At 48.4% G+C, this 22,093-nt stretch overlaps 1 long non-coding RNA gene across 1 annotated transcript; it reads right to left on the bottom strand.

The window, feature by feature from the left end:
• Positions 1-3,081: 3,081 nt before the first annotated feature.
• LOC144104879 (uncharacterized) lies at positions 3,082-6,350 on the bottom strand. Its single transcript, XR_013308643.1, has 3 exons — positions 6,252-6,350; positions 4,638-4,766; positions 3,082-3,168 (listed from the first exon to the last, which is right to left on the bottom strand). It is a non-coding gene; the product is annotated as an uncharacterized LOC144104879 (long non-coding RNA).
• Between the last annotated feature and the right edge of the window lie 15,743 nt (positions 6,351-22,093).

Below are 22,093 nucleotides of genomic sequence, written 5' to 3'. Positions count from 1 at the left end.
TACCCGATAGCGTACACAGTTCGTTCGGTCGAAAAGCCATCGGCGTAGTAACAGTGGGCAGTGCGTGCCGGAAATAATCGAAAGCTCAGTAAAAATTGTTGCATGTTAATTGTTGGCTGTAGTGATTGATGACTGATTGGTGTGATGTAAATAATTGATTAACAAAGTAAATGAAGAAAAAAAACTGGAAAAATGGGGGCTCAATGGGCCCGCCGTGGTTGATCAGTGGTTAGGGCGCTCGGCTACTGATCCGGAGTACACGGGTTTGAACTCGACCACGGCGGCTACATTTCGACGGAGGCGAAACGCAAAAAGGCTCACGTGTGCTGGGCGATGTCAGTGCACGTTAAAGATCTCCAGGTGGTCGAAATTTTTCTGGAGCCCTCCATTACCGCACCTCTTCCTTTCTTCTATTAGTCCCTCCTTTATCCTTTCACTTTCTTAAAATAGGCGAGACGGTTTCTGCGCCGGTTCCTTTCATGAAACCAAATTTATTATTCATTTCAAAGACGTCAAACTGCTTAGAATGAAACGCCAATGCTTGGCGATGTGAAATAAGAACATTTAGAGTGTGTAGTTGGTGAAATAAATGAGAAAATTGAAAACGAATCACCAGCCAATGTTTGGTGATGCGAAGTATCGGTGTATATCGTCGCTTTAGTAAAATAATCTAATAATCTAATAAAAAATGACGCTCCAAACGGTGTACGCTATCGCGTTAACTCATAAGCGCAGCATATGAATCCAATGTTTTTTCCTGTACTCTAATCAATTAACAATGAAGGATGCAACTCCTCGGAGGAAGCCGGCTAATCAAGGCTCGGGGCGGGTTGCCATATCCAAATGGCCGATGCTGCTGGAGATTATCAGGCATAACATTTTCACAATACGAGCACCTCGCGAAAGGTTCAGAGAATATCGAAGCATACTCGAGACTATCGCTGTCAAGCACGCCAAGCATGAGGCAGGCCATGCGATCACGCCTGCAAAGCGTTAAGAAGTGTGGGTGAAAGCGAGACATCTTAAGTGTGAAAGTGCAGCACGCCTAAAACAAGGGCGCAAAATAAGTGCCATCAATCACACTTGGCAAGCGCAAAGAAACGCGCCGCTGACTCATTCCTAGGAAACGCAATTTTTTGGCGTGAAGGCGCATCACGCTTAGAGTGAGTGAAGAAACAATTGTCAATACCGCTTTAAAATTTGAGCGAACGGGTCATACCAAGACTGGGGGACAGAAAAACAGTGACATGGTTCGGAGGCGAAACGGGAGCAGACGAGACGAAGTCATATATGTTAATGGCTTTTCAGGCACGATAATGTGCTAGAGCATGATGTATGAGGTATTCATATTTTAAACCTCTCAGCAATAAACCGTGTAATTGTACTACACTTTATTAAATCTTATACTCCTTCGGCGACACACATAACTGGGAAATAAAATTCCTGGAAACAACCCTTCAGCCACATGTTGTCAAACATAAAAAAAAGAAAGCAGAGAATTTAAGCTTAAAAATTCGTAAATTCGGTTTGTGAATACTGCAAAGACCCGGCTGTTTGGAGGACGTTATAAGGGTACGACACAGCCATCTATTACACTACTCTTAACAGTCTTTGGTTCGGCAATGGGGATCAAAAACGCTCCATCCAGCGTCATTTAGCCGTGAACACCATCAAAGCGAGCAGCGAGCTGGAATACCAGGTTAAAGGGATTTAGCAAAAGCAGTCTTGTTTGTAGGATTACCAGGTTTGTTTGTAGTTTACGTTCGAATCAGCTCTGCAAATCTAATGTTTGCCGGAACGCGTCAGACGGTCTTCCCACTGTTCACACGCGCCTTATCATCCATCATGTGGTTTTGATGATTGCTTTGTGGTTTTCCTTATTGAAAACGAGTACTGAGCTGTTCTCTGTATGGCTATTATCAAAGGAGACATGTTTCTGCATTCAACTTTTAGCCAGACATTTTTTGCTTGCGATAACGACACGAAAAGTTCCTTGGACGGAAGAGGCATACAGCTTCGCAGTAAGAACTATTGCCAGAATCAATATCAAAAACAGTATTCTGGACCACTGCAGAGACTTTTGCATCTAGAACACAGTCCTCCTTAACCCTTTGTAGGGCATCAATGTTTTTTTACAAAACTGATGAAACATTTTATGTTGCACGAGCAGATGAGGTGCACAGAAACTGCTCTCACCGAATTTCACAATTTCCGTACAAACAGTCAAGTCGGAAAAAGTGGGACATATTTGTCCCGTTGACACCAAATGGGGCTAAAGAAAATGGGACGTATCTGTCGCATTCACCTGCATGGATCTCCTCAGAGTTTCTTCTAACCACTTCGTGAACTTGTTCGCACCTGTTCGCCAGTTGTTGAACATGTTCGCACTACTTCTCCAGCCTTGAGGCCTCTACGCCTTTGTTCGACTTTCACAGGGTTGTGTTTTTCGCCAATGAGCTGAACTTCACCATAGACGCCAACTATTTCTGGCCATTTTTTTTACCTGCCTGCCCCCCCCCCCCCCCCCCCAATAGCAGAATGTGCCAGCACCATGCACATAGGAGTTTGAGCGGCTCAAGATGTCACAGCGGACGAGACGCCGTCGCTCCTAAGGAGGTCCCCGCATCCAAAACGCTGATGCTGCCTGCATAGACCACGCATTAGTCCAAAAATGCGTTCAAAACGAAACTATACCAACTCTCGGCTAATTAAGGTCTAATTACTATACCAAGGGAGTTATATTTTATTGTTGTATTGCGTCTTAAGTTCGACACAGTTTCTTGAAGACTATAACAGTTCTTGTGTTTCAACTGTTTTGGAGTGCCTATACAGCATGTGGACAATAGGACAGCATTGAAGAAACTCGTTAATGAAGCAGACCAAATGTTTACGCTTTGCTGATCGCATTATTCTGCCTGCGTGAAGAGCGAAACTTCATGCGAAACCTACAAAATAATATCAGCGAAGGACCTGTGTGTTTTGTTAGGAAGAATTTGCTCGTTACGATCCCGAGGGTACGGATTCGTCCGTCCCTATCAAATTCATCCAAAAACTGACCCAAACGAGAAGTTGAAAGCTCACGGGTTGGGTTGAAGCCGTAGACTGCGCAGCCGGAGACGGCCATCACACCGAATGCGGGATGTGGAGATACCAGTAGAAATCGGGCCCCTGCATCAGAAGCATCATGCAACAGTATAGACGAGAAGCAAAGGTATAATAATGGTGCTAGAGGACCCGGAGTTGCACCCTATGCGACCATATCCCGGTGTACATTTGAACTGCTCTCCTCTTTGAACAGGGGAGACGGAACACGACGCTCAAATCTCTCAACACGCCTCATGGATTGGGGTTAGTAGTATTCGATTGGTTAACTAGAAGTTCCGAATGACCGGCGGGCTGCTGAACAAAACCCGGATAGCCTGCTAGGCTTAGCGGCACTCGCTGGGCGCACACCAAATTCGTGCTAGGGGCTATTACAGTTGTTTGCTGCGTGTCCAACCGAAACTGGTTTTATTTGGTTCATTCGGTTCTGTTATGCCTGAATAGCTAAAAAAGTGCAACAGAAGTTGCAATTTATTGCAACCGTGGACATGACATAATGCCCGAAGAGACCATATCTACGAAGGCTTGCTTTTGCCACTAACAAACACTGAATGCCGCCTCGCAAACGATGAGAAGGCGGCCGAGGGCATCGCTAAGAAAGAGAGATGAGCGCTAGGAGGAATCAATGAGCGAAAATCTTCGAGATCCTAGTGCTCCCGCCGGCTGGTGAAACGAAAAGAATGACTGGCATCACGCAAAGCTCCGAAATCGATATACGGTGCCGAGCGTGGCGCCTAGCTCGGAGACGCGGGAAAACACGGCGGCGATTCCAGTAGCAATGGGACCTGGCGAATTCACATTTTCTCCAGCGCGGAGTTTCTCCAGCGCGGAGTTTCTCCAACACGGAGTTTCTCCAACACATACTTTCTTAAAGTCGGCGGCTACCACGTATTATTCAGTCTTGACAATTAAGTAGAGTGCTAATTCAAGCACAAAAAACGTCCGTGTAAATCAATCGCCCAGTGTTTTTCAATATATATTTTATAAAAATTGCATTTGTAGTTCACTCAATGTACGATGCATCCACATTCAAGATATAGTAGTAACGAGGGAAGTGCTCTTACGAGCCTGTTTTCTCACTGCTACAATTGATCATAGCAACACACCGTCAGCGCTCCGCGAGACACCATGTAGCGCAGGTAGTTGTGCCATTTGTCGTACTTAATGTAGTAGGATAAAGTGTGGAGAACTTCAATGCGATCTTATCGACTTTATCGACAATGTGACCATGCACCGTGAAGAAACCCTTCGCAGATCATAGAGGGTTGAATCTCGTTATCACATGCAACACATAAAGATTGGTTCAGGTTTGTTTCATGAGCCGATGGGAGTTTAGAAATCAGATGTTACTTATCTATTATTAAGTATAAAAAGCCTGCCGGTTTTTACTGTACATATCGTGCCACAACCTTTGGCTATAACAGGCAGGCTTTTATCCGCCGACCACAGAAAACGCCACCGCTGCGTTGCAGGTCATACTGAGCGAGACTATAAACGCATAAGCTGGTTAAAAATGTTGCTCACATCGCACTTACTTTCAGCGAGGAAGCAGGTCTCGACGCCCTCCGATGGAACCCACGTGACGATCGCACTTCAGAGGCACTCGGCATTTGCCTCCGTTGTGTTGATTCTGGCTCTTAATTGAACGCAGGACGCCGCTGCTTCTAAAGAGAAAAAAAGCAGTACGTCGGTGTTAGAACAACTTCATAGATAGAGCAAAGAAGAATCAAATCAAGAAAATGCACTTGACATCCTGAGAGATGTTTACAGATAGAGAAAGCCGGGTCCTTCGCGTTTCTTTATGCAGTGACTATGTAGTGGCGAGCTTCGCTCAACCGAGACGAAACGAAAACAGAAGCAGCGTTTAGTTATATCGAAGAGGGGGCAGGAGAGACCGAAAAAATTCCAGAGGGTACAAACGACTACTAACGTGCTATGAAGGTTAAACCATTGACTTCTTTTAATCCACCCACAAATCCCCTGTTGTCTGTCTTTCATGCACTCTATTCTCCTAACCCATCTTAATACTACAGAGACTATTCGTAGTCGAGCAGAATCCGCAATCTACCCGTATAGGCGTTCCGTACTGCACCTTCTACAGTTCTGTCAATCGCATATTTTTAACTGTTGCAGATAAGACACAGTCGACCCATTTCATAATCCATTCGATGTAAATAAGTTCGTGCATCGAGAGGAGAACGAAGGTTCAGTCCGGTTTCCCTTCGAAGCAGAGCTGCCGCTTAACAATTCACTGACTCCGCCGATCCCGAAAGCAGTTTTCGCCTCTCGATGTGCATAGCTGGCAGTTCCATTGCACAACACTGAATAACGAACATTCGACGTTACCCGGTATACAACTGTTCTTGAAAGCAGCCGCACAGGAGCGATCGATTATTACCGCTATTTTCCTGAAGTAACACGAACGCCCTTGCCATCGGATGCCTCAGATAGTGCTCAAGATCTGTGGTCGCGAATTTTGAGGAGCGTTCGTTCAAGCTTGAGGAATAAATTGACAACATTCAACTTTTGAGGAGCTGTCTTCTTGAATGAAAGCCGCAAGCAAGACTTTCTGACCGGAGAGACTCTGGATTGGAATCACTGTATTCTACGCCTTTCTCCTTCTACTTTCTTTTAACAGAATACTTATAATCAATTTAGTCTAGTTAGCCTGTTTTGTAATAATCAAAAGGTCGCGAACGTTGGCGCTCTGTCAAGCGCTGCTGAGCATCCCCTTGCTGACATGTCAGGAATATGTAAACAGAAAGCATACACAGTCTTAAGGCACTGCACATTCTAGATTCACCTTTTTTCGCTTGAAAACCGACCTGGTTTTGTGGTCTATGATTTATATTCTGGCCTCAGAATGTAAAAGCCCCGGGTTGTTTTCCTTAAACGTTCGAAATAAATTTTATTTTTCATTGATAACGCGGTGGTCGCGTACCGAAGGCCATGATAATAGAGCATTCTATGCCGCTGGCATGTGTAGAAATGCCCCCCCCCCCCTCTCTTTCTCTAAATCCGCCTCAAAATGGATGGGGGCTATTTTGGGGCTACTTTCTCACACGGGCTTCCATACACTCTGGCTGGTACGATGGCGAGGGTATGGCTCTCAGAAAACTGCCGCGAATGACGAGTTGCTGCAAACTCACAGATAGGGCAGACAGGCTGACCCTTGAGCCAGAGAAGCCATCACATTGAATGCGGCAAATGTGACGGCAGGGCAGAGTCGAGCTCGCCTTGCCATGGCGATGGACCTGCAAGAGCGTAGAAGAAGCGAAGTGGTCAGTGGAAAACCAGTGGAACCATTGGATACGGAGTGGGACGCCACGCGACAAACTAGTGGTGCTCTTGAACACGAGCCTCAAACTGCTCCCAAACTTCGCCTTCATAAATAGAGCAGATGCTACGAAGTCCTCTCAGACCTCTCAGCACGAAGCATACGGAGAGGGAATTGTAGTGTTCGATTGGTCGGCAAGTTTTTCTTCTGAGTTTTTTTTTTCAATGGCGGTCGCAGGAACTTAGTATGGTACGAATGTTTTACGCACTTAAAAAAGAGTGCTGCTTTCTTAGTGCAAATCTTGCAGCAGTTTTTCGCTATATTACCCTGACTACTTTATCCGGAGATCTCAGGAAACACCCCCGCTTCGTTGCAGGTCATACTGAGCGCGAATGTAGAAGTGCAAGGCCGTCTGCAATGCATCTTACGCCGCGCTTTCCTCTGGATCCGTTCTTGACGTCCTCCGGTCGCACCCACAAGAAGACTGCACTTCAGAGGCAGTAGGCACCAAGTCTCCGTTGTCTGGACACGTGGTGTCGTCCCACAGGATGTCGCTGCTCCATCGGGGCAAAGCGATCCGTCAGTGTTAGCAAGACATGAATGACACAACAGTCTGAAGTCTAATTAAGAAATCTTCGATTGGACCTCTTGAGAGATGTTTACACCCTTATAAAATGGTCTATAGACATTCTATACACTTCTTATAGACTGTTCTGTAGTTCTCTTCCTACAGAAATTTCTTTTTGCCTATTCGTAGTCTATAAACAAAATTCTACTAAAAGTAAGCCTATAAATTTATAGATTGTCTATAGATTGTGTATGGGAATTGTATTGCCTATACACATTCTCTAGGGCGTCTGTAGAGAGTCTCTAGACTTGATAGAAGTCTATGAACAGTCTTTGGACTGTAAAAAATTTTTTTAAGGGCAGCTTTAGTGGGGTCTTTCACATATGCTTAAGGAACTTGTGCGCATACGCAATTTTTTTCATGCTGTCAGGAAAAAAACTTTTCCGGGGTTCATTGCCAGAATATTTTTATATTTTGCATTTTTTTTTACACCGCGCTCGAAGCCAGGTAACATAGAAACTATTTTAAACAAATGGAATTACGCATAGCACTTCAAACTACTTACGTGCTTTGCTGCCTCGAATTTGAAGGCATTGTTACTTGACGGCAAGCCGATAAAAACAGGACGACTTGACAGACGGTGATGATGCTCCTGCCCGCGTCGTCTTCTTGTACGTGACAGGACACGGAACCACCGATCGATCGGGTCTGCTGCGAATAACGCAAAAGCTATTGGTATTGCATCTTCTGGGCAATACATCGAAGTTAGGCACTCATGACTAAGGTGGAGCACAAAGATAACATATGCAGCTAAATTAGCATAACTGGTTTACGCGCATCCACGAGATAACGTTCAGCCGGCTGATATGTCTTCGTTAAGATATGGCACGGGTTGCGGAACGTAGCTTGATTCCTTGACGGTTGAAACTCGCGGTATGAAACTCATAAACGTAGAAATCGCAATGCGAAGAGCAGAGTCAATCGAAAGGGTTGGCTGCGGTCCCACTTTCTGCGTAGCTTGTCAACAAAGGCTGTTTAATCGAATACAAAGCGCGTCGCATGACGAGCAATGCGCGTGCACTAAGGTAACGCCGCAAGGTAAGAATGCGGCGACGAACGACCTGGCAATCTATTCTCTTTGCCGGGAACCAAACGCAGCGCGTTTCTAAACTGTTGCGTATCGTTTGACTGTCGCGTCCCTGGAGAAGTTGTCTGCACGACGCCGTTCTTTCTATTCAATAACAGTGTTCTCGCCTCGACTGAACTCCCCACGGCGGCACATAGGGTATCGACACCAGGCTCGCCTGACCTAACGCGTCGGCCAACCGCGCAGCTGGCCATCCTCTCACCTCAGGGGCCGTATACGACTGTTTAGCCGTGACACATGGACTTCGTTGTGAGGTATAGTGACATCTCATCCTGTTGCGCAGGATATCATGCGCGAATTTCCTCCTCCCCGGCTGTTCTCTTTGTTCTTGTGCGCACAGCTGCACTCGTGGTCATGTGTTCACGGGCGTAGTGAAACCAGGTAGCGCGCCAGGAATACCTAGCGCTCTAAAGAGGCTCACGTCCATTACGATGTAAGTGCATGTTAAATTAAGTCAGGTAGTCGAAATTCATCCATCACTACGGCTCTAATTTCCCTATTCTGTCTTGCACTGCTTCATGCCCGACCTGGTGGCTCCTGTGATTGGAAGGGGTTCGGCTATTGAGCCAGGTGGAACCCGACCGCGGCGGCCGCGTTTCAACGGAGGTGAAACGCAATAGACGCCTGTGCACTGTGCTACGTCAGTGTCCCCAGGTGGTCGAAATTATTAGCACATCTTTCTTCCTTTCTTCTTTCAGTTCCTCCTTTATCACTTCTCTTATGGCGCTCTTGAGGTGTTCAAGATGCGAGAGAGTTACTGCGCCATTTTCTTTCCACAAAACAATTTTCACCAAATCCTTTTTGCTGACAGGTACCAATATATCTAGCCCGAAATTGTTCGCCTTGTGATCTAGCGCTCTAACATACACAGGAATGTTTCGGGGACATGTCCCAGGCCCGCTCTGGCATTAGGTCCTCCTGCGTGCCACAAGTGCTAGATAAACGCCAAAATGAAAACGCATATTTTAGTCTCTTTAAATGTGAACATTAACTCCCGAAAATGTTAGTAAAAACAGAGTGGCATAGTAATACACCAATTTTAGCTTCTTTTGCACTCTATTTTGCTTCTTTTTCTTTTCGTGTTTCGATTAATTGACGCAACGACCCCACTACCACTCACCTCTGCCAGTAGACAAGGGCGATTTAAAGTTATGGAAGAAAATATACCAAATAAAGAAAATAGTGGACAAGCTTACCGGCCTAGCCCAGTAATCAGTGAAAGCTGGCTGGCATTAACGGCCTGGAGGTCTGAAGCTGCGGGCCCGTCTTCACGTTTCACAGGCCACTGTCCGGTTGGGCGTCTCTATGCTCATGTGCCTATTCGGCATTCTTCCTGTCGCGAGCAAGCCTCCAACATAAGCATCACGAGAATCCGTATTACAACACCGGCAACGCTGTTACATGAACGGCTTAACCACAATTTTAATACCAAAATTAGTGTTGAGGAAAGGAAATTGCGCAATAACTCTCTCGCCTCTCAGTGGACACCTCAAACACGGCAGAAGAGGTAAAGCAATAATAAGGAGTCGTGAGCGTTCGACCTCGACACAGGTTGCGCACTGAGCAATGAACAGGAGACGCGCCTCCAAACACTCAATCCACAAAGGTCAGAGTGGTTCGAACACCTGTCGCGGACTAGCCTCCAACCTGAGAGGCCTATGCAATATGGAACAAGAAACCGTATTACACCACCCGCAACGCTGCAATATAAACGGCCGAGTCACAATTTTAATATCGAAATTAGTGTTGAGGAAAGGAAACGGCGCATTAACTCTCGCATCTCGGTAGGCACCTCAACCGAGCCTTTTAGGACAAGTTCCAATCATTCTCGCAAGCTAGCCTTCAAATTGACTAGAACATGTAAGCTATAAGCCAAGAGAAATAGCAGGACACCACTGAAACACTGCAAGACGAACGATTCCTCACATTTTTGGAACGAATGTAGTCGGTAATACTGGCACAGCACTGAGGTAAGCCGGTGGCGGTTATGTAAGACTGATATGATCGTCTAAAATTGCAGCACGCGGCTGCGTTTGTCCTACGGCCACTTTATGTCGTCACCCTCTTTCTTGCCATCGCTCGGATTTTTCTGTACCGTGTGCGAGTACACACAAATACGCTGCCCCACACATAAGACACGCCGTCGGCTTTTGTCGTAATGGGGCTAGTAATGCTGTCGCCTTAAAAAGCGCGAAGGGTGAAACGCGGCTGCCGCGGCGTGGCCTGCAATGAGTTGCCTGAGGGTGGTGTGCCGGGCGGGACTTGAAAGCGCTGGCACGACCAGAGACGCATGCCTGATTGAGAGTGTTCTACATCTTCGATTTCCCCTTTCAGTCCTTCCCGGCACAGTCCAGAGCAAGGTTGCTTGAAGCCAATTCGTCTACTTACCAGCCACGCCTTATTTGCAGTTTTGGCCACGTTGCTTGTATTGGTCTAGACCCTCCCCTCGATTTGACGGCGGGAAAGGCGCATAACTCAACTTTGGAGGTGGGCACCTCAACCGCTCCATGCGAAAAATATTTGCTGCGGTTTGATTACTGACCCGCCGTGGTGGCTCAGTGGTTAGCACGCTCGGCTACTGATCCGGAGTTCCCGGGTTCGAACCCGACCGCGGCGGCTGCCTTTTTAGGCAGGCAAAACGCTAAGGCGCCCGTGTGCTGTGCGATGTCAGTGCACGTTAATGATCCCCAGGCGGTCAAAATCATTCCGGAGCCCTCCACTACGGCACATCTTTCCTTAATTCTTCTTTCACTCCCTCCTTTATCCCTTCCCTTACAACGCGGTTCAGGTGTCCAACGATTTATGAGACAGATACTGCGCCATTTCCTTTCCTCAACAACCAATAATTAATTACTGCTCAACCTGGTTAGACAGCCAAAGTTGTGGTGTATCGGGGCAAGTAGACGCGGCTTGGCGTCAACATTGAGTGCGTGCCACACTCTGGATAGGCAGCGCGCCTACCTGCCACCCTGGCAGGTTGTCGTTAAATTAATGGTTGCTAACGACAGGTTATTCACCCAGTGAACGCTGCGGCCTATTGCTGCAGTGCTGCGCGTCTGCCTCATTGTTCTGTAGTGCTGAAGGAAATAACAAGCAATGAGCAGTCTGCACTTTTTTTAACGCCCCGAACCGACACACGTGAGTCAGTGGTTATATTGCTCGGCTGATGACCCGAAATACGCGGGTTCAATCCCGGTCGCATTTCAATGGATGGGAAATACTAGAGACCTGTGTACTGTGCGATGTCAGTGCACGTTAACGAACCCCAGGTAGTCGAAATAATCCGGCACCCTCCATTACGGCGTCCTTCATTGCCTAAGTCTTTGGGACGCAAGACGCCATTTAGCAAATCACATGGGGTACGACGGACGCCGTAGTCCAAGGGGACTAGGCCAGAGACAGACGAATTTTGCATTTCGCCTTCAAAACGCGGTCGCCAGAGCCGAGATAAGCCGGGACCTTCAACCCAGTCACTGACCGCTCTAACCGCTGAGCCACTAAGGCGGGTCAACGCTTCATCGCCATCGGTATTGTTACAGGTCTACCCAGGCGGTGCAACACTAACTTGAATAAATAGCAGTCAGCGACCAAACCAGAGACTGAATGAACAAACGCAACTCAGCATTTCCCATTCACAGCGTTCCGTAACCCTGTGTGCCCGGCGTGGCCCAGACGCGGAGGCGCTCGCTGATTTGCCTCCAGTAGCTAAGTCTAAGAAGACTCCTAAAAGAGCATAAATCAAGAAGGCGCGCAAGATAAAAACAACTTCAAAACAGTGCGGCGTCGGTGCAAGAATACTGCTCAGGAGAGGAGATAGCATTCTTAATCTTCCTTAAAATACTAAGACGAAACAGTGCGAACGCGATCGTCTCGGAGGCGCTTCTAAATGCAAGTTCGAAAACGTCTGCAGTCTGTAGACTCACCATGGAACGCGAGAAAAATCCGCCAGGAATCTCGGATCCTACGGTGAGGGAAGTCCAAGACGCTCTTGTTCCTTCAGGAGGCTTGCGGAGACGAGGGACGCCAAAGCTCCGCTTCATTCCAGAGGGTGATGACGTGGCGTCTGCCAGCGGCGATCGACAAATATCGCTTGCACTGGTTGAGGACAGAAGACTGGATGGATTCGGTGACACTGAAATCACAAGAGGAGACCAGTCAAAATAGCGGAAAGATGCGTGCAAGGCGCTCATGAAGGCTCCATTTCATACTACCGCTCCCACCAGCGTCCCCACAGCAGCGACGAGATGGCAGCCGAATGGCGTTCTACGCACACGCAGACCGCTTTCTCTCTTCCTGATGCGAATATTGCAGAAAGTTGCAGTAGTCGGTCGCCCAAGACCAAGTCCCGAAATCTCGTCAATGCCATTGAGCGCTGGACAATGGCAAACTTAGCGTAGACCTCTTGGAACGCTTACCGGACGCGGTTTCCTCGTGGTGGACGACGGCGCCCGCTATCTGGAACATCTTGAGAAGGATGCATGGGTTGATGCCGAAGGGACCTCGTGTCGCCGCCGAAAAACACCGTCCGCTGCTGAGTCCAATCTGCTCTACCCAGGGTTGGAGGCTTCCGAGACTCTTCGAACGCTTCGCGAATATTGGCTGCTACTGCGAGGCGCAGCGACAGTTGCGGTGCAGCTCACTCTTCCTTGCACACGTCAGCACACTAATCCTGCTCGCTTCCCTTTTATAACCTTTGTGCACGTGATCGCTAGTCTGGCCATCACGTGATCGCCTGCTGTCGCCATCTAGAGGGCACGAGCCAATGCAGGGCTCCGTGTTGCGTGCCCCGTACCCGACGCAGCGAACGCGGTGGCCGCGTTTCGATGGAGGTGCAACGCATAAGGCGCCGCTGTGCTGTGCGATGTAAATGCACGTTAACGATATCCAGGTGGTCGAAATTATTCCGGAGCCCAATCTAGACTACGGCACCTCTTTCTCTCAATGACTCCCATATTCTCTTCCCCTCCTTCCTGGCGTTGATGAGGTGGCCACTGAGACGCGAGACAGTTAGTTACCCTGTCTTTCATTTCCTGATAACCCAAATTTTTTTTTCAACAGAACACAGCAATTTCCTCCTAACGCAGGACAGAGACTGTTGTGCCAGGCTTCCTTTGGCTGGCTGAAGTGCCTGTACAGCAAGTCCTAGAGGTCTTGGATATGATGCACACAATATCTTTATTTTATTTATTTTCTTTCTTAAAGTGTAAAAAGCGTCCTTCGGAAATTTTGGCCAGTGTCAACAGGCACAAAAACCACAAGTGGACGGAGAGCAAGTTGAATTGTTTTGTTTGTTTTTTTGCAGTACATCGCTCGGATCTCCACCGCGGACATGAACGTCAAACAAAAATGTAGCGGTGCGTAAAACCGCTGGCCAAAGGACGATTTTTCTGTGTTGTCTTAATACTTTTCCTTCGAGTGTGTTTCCTCCAAATCGATGGTAGCACCTCATCTCTCGTACGACTCAAAGCAGTAAGACCTTCAGACATCTCAGAAACTCTCATTCGTCAGGCACCATCACAAAGCGCGTTTTTTTCGGGAGGCGCAAAGAACACGGCAGAGTTCAAAGAATGATTACAAATTCTAACACGAATTACGGTGACAGCCTCAGCAGCATGCAGTGCATGATTACAAATTCTAACACGAATTACGGTGACAGCCTCAGCAGCATGCAGTGCTCAATGTTTGCGTCTTCATCGGTATGCTGGACGTTGGGGTCTGGGCTGCGGAGCAAAGCCTCCCAGGATTCTATAGTGCGTGAGCTATCATATTTAGCCGGGCACGTCCACACCATGTGGACCAAATTTGCTAGCTGATCGGAAAATTTGCACTTTGACCTGAATACTGTAGGATGCCACTTGCTGTATGCCTCAATTGCGTACGAATGTAGCAAGTTTAGACCATGAGATATGTGATCTTGCTATGTCTTGCTGTGCAGCGGATCTGCGGCCAGTGTTCAGAGCCAACGTGATATAGAATTATGGCTCCCCCTCCACCTTCACCTACTACGCTAGGATCATAGCAGCACCTGCTAGATACAAGGCCTTGGTACAGCTACCAAGACGTCGTTATGAGGTGGAGGTGTACCTACACGTCGCCTTCCAATGCGGCCCCGTCCGCGCTAGATTTATTGCACCTGCGGCGTTCGCACAAATCGGCGTGCAGCCCGACGGCACCCGTGGCATCAAACAAGCCGCTTTATAGTGGCACAAGATAAAATTGAATCACTATGCGCAATGACGATGCAGCTAGAAATTATGAACCTACGGCTCACGCGAATTTCACCATCCAGCGCCCGCACGCGCCAATGAATGTTGTAGAGCTTGATTCTGCGTCGACTGGGCATTACTTTGCGCCATAAGATTTTCGATAATGAGTCTCTCTGATTGCACTGTACATTTGAATAGCGCTAGGATGCCGGTGTTGAAAGAATCAGAGAATCTCTGATGTGTTCAAGCAGCATCAATTGTGCTGCTGCCATGACACATTTTTCGAGCACGCGCGATGCCACTTGCGTTCGGACGCTCACCGAACGCACGGTAATTTCCGCTGATATTTCCGAATTTCTTAACCATCGCTACTCCAATGCAACTGAGACGACAGCCAAAGTAGGTCAGAATTATTCTTTTGCATGTTGCTCATTTAAAGCAAGAAACAAATGGTGGTTTATTGGTGCTCAACTTCCTTAAGCGACTCAGTCTATGATGAGGGACGCCGTAGTTGAAGGCTCCTGAAATTTCGACCACCTGGGGATCTCTAATGCCCTATCCTATATGCTTGCGGCCTATAGGGCGCTGGGCATAGTACCAGACTCCCTCAAGACGCTATTGTGGCCGCAGGGCAGTGCGCGCACTCGTGAGCTAACCTTGGTGAGCCTCTGTGCATTCCTCGAACACACGGGCTTGACGTCCCGTCTGTTCTCCGTCAGGTAGTTACACGCAGTGACCGAACGCTCCGCGAGTTCTACATTGAACGATTAATAACTGGACGCCCCACTCCAGTTGTAACCAACACAGTGCTGTGCGCGTTTAAATTCCTTCAACATGAACTAATCACGCGCACAACCTGGACACATTTCTCATTGTGTAAATAGTTTGTATATATTACTTCTCCCCCCATCCTCTCTTCTTGTCCCCTCACCTCTTTAATTTCATTTCTCCATTCTGCCTGCTGTCCTTTATTTCTGCTGCCCCAGCTCAGGTGCTTCAGTATCGATGGCAGATGCCGGGGCTAGCAAAAATCTTTTCCTTCCTTTATATTATTATTTTAATAATAAAGAACTTACTACTACTTCTCTAGCGTGCACTGACATCGCACAGTACACGGGCCTCTAGAATTTCGCCTCCATCGGAATTCGACCGCCGCGGCCGGGATCGAACCCGCGTCTTTCGGGCCAGTAGCTGCGTACCATAACCACTGAGCCACCGCGAGGGCAACAAATTAGTGAGGCTACTCAATCTGGAACACTTCGAAAAAATTAACATTTCACAAGATATACGCGTCAAACGAGAATGTAGTGGCGCGCAGAACGGCTGGCCAAAGGATGCTCGTTTGCTTTCGTCGTCTTTAATTCTCTTCCGCCGAGTAGATTCCTCTATATCCATGGTCGCAGCACATCTGTCGTACAAATAAAAGCAGTGAGACGCACACACATATCAGGGACTCCCATTGGTCACACAGCATCGCAAAGCGTTCCCGTCGCGGTAGCTCAGTGGTTATGCAGTTCGGCTGCTGGCACGAAAGACGCGGGTTTGGTCCCGGCCGCGGCAGTAGAAGAGGCCCCTGTACTGTGCGATGTCAGTGAACGTAAAGAAACCCCAGGGGCCGGAGCCCTCCACTACGGCGTTCCCTAGCCTGAGTCGCTTTGGGACGTTAACCCCCCACATAGTCAGCAATTCTGAAGAAAAGCATTTTTGAGCGAAACACTTTTCATGAACGCAATTTTTGCATATAATGGAAGATTCCACTATAACAATTAATTTATCTGCAGATCACCCAACGACAGTCCTGTATTTTTTTTTCTATTGATGTTTTTGCTATCGTCAAAAGCGTTCCCCGTTGGTTTTTAACGCAAGTTTGAACTGTTCGATGCGGTCGATGGAAACATTGTAAAAGCAAGATTTTGCTACATATCATAATAATGAACCATTACCTTCAGTACTTGTATAACAGCGTCTCACAATTTTCATATTTTCAAAATTTTTGCCCGAGAAAGCTGGGCATGTATACCATAAACCAGAAAGCGTTTTTTTTTTCGGAACACGCAAACAGCTCGACCGAGTTCAAGGAATGATTACCACTTCTAATACGAATTACTGTGACAGCATCAGCAGCATGCAGTTCTCAAGGTTGGCGCCTAGGCCGGTATGCCTAAATGTCGGACGAAAATAGCAAGCGTTCTGAGCCAACCTCATCCAGAATTATGGCTCCCGCTTTGCCTTTTCCCCAAGGACCTACTACGTTCGGATCATGGCAACACCACCTAGATAAAAGGCCTTAGTACTGCTACCGTTTTGTTGTTGTCGTTGTTGCTTTCTTGGCATGGCACATACCCACGTCGAAGGATTGGCCAGTGTTCAGTGAGGAGAGCCCAAAGAAAACGGTAAACTGCTGCCAAGCTAATCATTGTGCTACCGTGAAGTCATGCCGTGGAGGTGTACCAACAGATTGTCTTCTATTGCGGCCTCGTTCACTCCACGTTTACTGTTCCGGCGGCGTTCGCACAGCGTCTGCTGCCCGGTGGCGCTCGTGGAGTCAAAAAACCGCTTTACAGTGGCACAAAATAAAACTGTATCATCAGCCAAAGCGACTCAGGCCATGAGGGACGCTGTATTGAACGGCTCCGGAAATTTCGAGCACCTGGGGTTCTTTAAAGTGCACTGACATCGCACAGTACACGGGCCTCCAGAATCTTGCGCTCCCATGCCCAGTATATGGTACCGCATGCAAGCTAATGAGCCAGCTCACTGCCGGGAATGCCCATGTGACCAGGGATCCACCGAAGGGCCACCGGTCGTGGGCTCAATGCTGTGAGGGCGGCAGCTAGGCCCCATCGCGTAGGGAATCCCATGGACGAACCGACCGACGGTGCACGCAGTCAGAGCTTAAAAACTCACTGTCCACGAATACTGCACGCAGCAAAAATTGGACTTCCCTGAAGATCTCATTATTCAATATAATCTCCTCAATAGCCCAGCCAAACTTTTTCGTATGGGTACGCGTCCCCACCTCACTGCTCCAACTGTCCACACACTGCCTTACGCTTCTTTAACACTGCCTTACACAGTGCCACTCGGCCTTCCAGTCAGTCCCCCGCATATTCTTTGCCCCTACCCCCAGCGTGGCCCATCTGGCTCACCTCCCGGGACCTGAACCTGCAACGCGCCCTCGTCACCTTGGCCCATGACGTGTTAAACGCCTGTCATGAAGGCTGTTTTAATTAACGCGTTACGCCGTCACCACCAATTTACTCCAACGCAACTTGTACGACATGCAAAGTAGGTCGTATTGCATCTTTTTGCATGTTGCTCATTTCAAGCAAGAACCAAATGAGTAAAGCCACTCAATCTGTAATACTTGGAAAAAATTAACTGCTCACGAGGTATTGTGCATATTCACTTGAAAACTTAAAGAAATTGAAAATTTGGTTTTTGGGGAAAAGAAACGGCGCAGTATCGTCTCACAGCTCGGTGGACACCGGAACCGTGCCGTAAATGAAGGCATAAAGGAGGGAGTTAAAGAAGAAAGAGATGCCATAGTGGAGGGCTCCGGAATAATTTCGACCACTTGGGTATCTTCAACATGCACTGATATAGCACAACACATCCGCGGTGGCTCAGTGGTTAGGGCGCTCGGCTACTCATACTGAGTTCCCGGGCCCGAACCTGACCATGGCGGCAGCGTTCCGATGAAGGCGAAACGCTAAGGCGCCCGTGTGCTGTGTGATGACAGCGCACGTATCCCCAGGTGTTCGAAATTATCTGGAGCCCTCCACTACGGCACCACTTTATTCTTTCAATCTCTTCTTTATTACTTCCCTTACGGCGCGGTTCAGGTGTCCGCCGATATGTGAGACAGATACTGCGGCATTTCCTTTCCCCAAAAAGCAATTTTCATTTTCACAGGGGCGGCTTTCCGTTTCGCCTCCATCGAAACGCGTCCGCCGCAAACCGTCCTTCGTTTTCGTGACGGCGCGCTGCTGTTGTGTTGCTGCGACTGAAGGAAGAATGAAAAGGAAAGTGCACAGGTCTGCCCACTGGCTCACCGGAATAAAGGAGGTAGTGAAATAATTAAAAATAATCTCCACCACCTGCGGATCCTTAACGTGCACTTACATCGCACAGCACAAGGGCGCCTTATGTCCCCCCCCCCCATCGAAACGCAGCCGCCGAGATCGCATTTCAATCCGGGAACTCCGGATTAGTAGCTGAGCGCCCTAACCACTGAGCCACCGCGGTGGGTCGGAGGCGAAGCGCAAAACACGTCTGTGTGCTATACGATTTCAGTGCACGTTAAAGATACTCACGTGGTCGAAATTATTCTGGAGCCTTTTACTAAGGCACCTCTTTCGCTCTTCTTTCACTCCAACCTTGCTTCCTTCCCTCAGGCCCGATTGAGGTGTCCACCAAGATGTGAGAGAGTTACTGGGCCCAGCGCTTTCTTGGAGGCACTGCTGGGCCATTTCCTTTCATCAAAAATTCCAATAAAGGAGGCAGAGAACGCCGCATCGAACACAAACAGCAATGCTGCATGCAGCGCGAGCGTTCCAGCGAAAGCTCATTTGCATTGCATCGAACCGCGGCGGCTGCGTTTTTATGGTAGCAAAATGCTAAGGTGCCCGTGTGCTGTGCGATGTCAGTGCACGTTTAAGATCCCCATTTGGTCGAAATTATTCTAGAGACCTCCGCTACGGTACCTTTCTTTTTTTCTTCTTTCACTCCCATCTTCCTTCTTTCCTGTATACGGCGTGGTTCGGATGCCCATCGAGATATGTGAGACAGTTACCGCGTCATTTTCTTCCCCAAAAACCAATTTAAGATCCTTAACGTGCACTGACATCGCACAGCACACGGGCGCCTTAGAGTTTTAATAATATTAATAATAATTGGTTTTTGGGAAAGGAAATGGCGCAGTATCTGTCTCATATATCGTTGGACACCTGAACCGCGCTGTAAGGGAAGGGATAAAGGAGGGAGTGAAAGAAGAAAGGAAGAAGAGGTGCCGTAGTGGAGGGCTCTGGAATAATTTCGACCACCTGGGGATCTTTAACGTGCACTGACATCGCACAGCACACGGGCGCCTTTGCGTTTCGCCTCCATCGAAACGCGGCCGCCGCGGTTGGGTTCGAGCCCGGGAACTCCGGATCAGTAGTCGAGCGTCCTAACCACTGAGCCACCGCGGTGGGTTCTTAGAGTTTCGCCTCCATAAAACGCTAAGGTGTCCGTGCGCTGTGCGATGTCCGAGCACGTTAAAGATCCCCAGGTGGTCGAAATTATGCCGGAGACCTCCACTTCGGCACCTCTTTCTTCCTTTCTTCTTTCACTCTCTCCTTTATCCCTTTCCTTAGGGCGCGTTTCAGGTGTCCAAAGATATATGAGACGGATACCGCCCCATTTCCTTTCCCCAAAAACCAAACTTAGAGTGGGGAGTGGAATGCTGAGGATATCGCTCCAAGCGAAGCAATCTGCAACTCCACATTCAATCTCTCCCGACACAGAAGTCCCCACAGTCATCACACTACAGGAAACTCAAGCTCCTGTCAGATTAGTCAACTACACTCCCCACACGCCAATGAACAAACCCACTCAAAGGGTAGCAGCCCTAGTTCACAGAGCATACACCGCTACAGATCACCCCAAAGGGGTTGAAGACATATATTGTCACCTAATAGAGCTCTTTCCCAAAAATAAGAATAGCACTAGCGTATACAGCCTCAACACATACAGCAGCCGAAAGGCAAAGAAGCCCCCCTTCTTGCAGCCATACGCAAAGCGCTCCATATCAGCGCTAAACACCCGCTTATAGTGCTTGGTGACTTTAATGCCAGACACGTCAGCTGGGGGTACAAATTCAATTGCAGGAAAGGAGCACAGCTCTGGACACTAATTCAGAACGAGGGACTCACCCTCGTCAATAATCCATAACAACACAACACCACTTCCGATCTCACACTCACAACGAATATCAACAATGTCAGTGGTCGCACACGCAGACCAGCCTACGCAGCGGCCACTACATAATTGAAGCCTCAATCTCGCTAAACTCAGTCGCCTCCTTCATGAAAAAGAAGCAGCAGATCACAGACTGGGACAAGTTTCGGAACCTCCGGAACGACGCCCCCACCCAAATCAAACACCTTGCGAGGTGGGTGGCAAAACTCGCAAAGGACGTCGCTACAGCGACAGCTGAGATCTCGAGCAATCGCGAATCGGACGCGGTCGACAGCAGACTCCTTCACATGTGGGAGGCTCACTCCGGCCTGCAGAAACGACGGCTTCGTAACAAAAGCAACAGATCACTCAAGTTAAGGATATCAGCCTTGATCAAGGAAATAGAGGCACACGCGGCACAACTAACCCGTCAGGAATGGGGTCAGCTCTGCAACTGCATGGAGGGCAACCTGGGCCTAAGAGACACATGGAAATTTCTGCGCTGCCTCTTAGAACCCCACAACACGAAGAGCACGCAACAGCGTAATGTAACACGCCTCATTCACAGAATAGGTAGGGATGTTGATGTCCTGATCCAGAATCTCAGACAGGTACCTCACAACAACTCCCAAATTACCCCTCCCTTCCTACTTGGGCGTAGAAAACCCCGAGCTTGACGCGGACATAACAACGTGGGAGGTTAGAGCAGCAATGTTCAAACTTCGCACCACGTCTGCGCCAGGAGCAGACAGGATCACAAAATAAAACGGTACGAAATTTGGACGACAACTCCATCCAAGCCCTAACAGAACATTTCAACAAGCACTGGAAGGAAGGTACTCTTCCCTCCGAGTGGACCCACGCGAGGGTCACTTTCACCCCAAGCCGGAAAACCGCTGGACCTGTTAAACCCTAGGCCAATCTCCCTCACCTCATGCTTTGGAAAGCTATTTGTGCATGTAATCCTAAACACACTGCAAAATTACATGCAAACAAAAGAGCTCTTTCCCCACACAATACTAGGATTCCGAAGCCATCTATCAACACAAGACGTAATGCTTCAAATCTCAGAAGAAATCCTACATCCCAGACATTGCAAACTCACGCGAGGCCAGCTAGCCTTAGATCTCACTAAGGCGTTTGCCAATGTCCAAAACACAGCCATACTGGACGCCTTATCCAATCTACGAGTCGGGACTCGAACACATACCTACATAGCAGCTTTCCTACGAGACCGCACAGCGGAAATCAAACTAGGCCCTATAGACTCCCCCTCCTTTCCTCTGGGCAGCAGGGGGACACCCCAGGGGTCAGTCTTATCTCCCCTACTTTTCAACATCACTCTCATTCCCATGGCCCGAAAGCTAGAGCGCATCCCAAACCTCTCCCACTCCTTCTATGCAGACGACATTGCCTTATGGACCACTATGGGCAATGTTTGGACCATGGAAGGAACCCTTCAAGCAGGTGCGGACGCGGTAGTGGAGTGCGCAGCCTCTGTAGGCCTCGCATGCTCCTCTGCTAAGTCTGAACGCTTGCTACCCCACCCGACCCCGAACCGCAACAGGAAGGAAAATCCCTACGTGCACATCGAGGTCAATGGTCTACCAGCACCAGAGGTAGATAAGATACGCATCCTAGATACGTTCTTACAAAAGAATGGACGCAACACGGAGACCATCTCCAAACTAACAATCACGACATATCAAACCATCCGACTGATTAGAAGAATAGCCATCAAGCACCGAGGCATGCGTAAACATGACCTGAGGCGGTTGGTGCAGGCATTCGTGATTAGTCGGATGGTGGTGGTGGTGGTAGTGGTTTTATTAAAAATAATAGTAAAAAGAAAG

The sequence above is a fragment of the Amblyomma americanum genome, chromosome 9, assembly GCF_052857255.1.
Source record: "Amblyomma americanum isolate KBUSLIRL-KWMA chromosome 9, ASM5285725v1, whole genome shotgun sequence".
NCBI lineage: Eukaryota > Metazoa > Arthropoda > Arachnida > Ixodida > Ixodidae > Amblyomma > Amblyomma americanum.
This window is presented reverse-complemented; position numbering and strand designations above follow the sequence as displayed.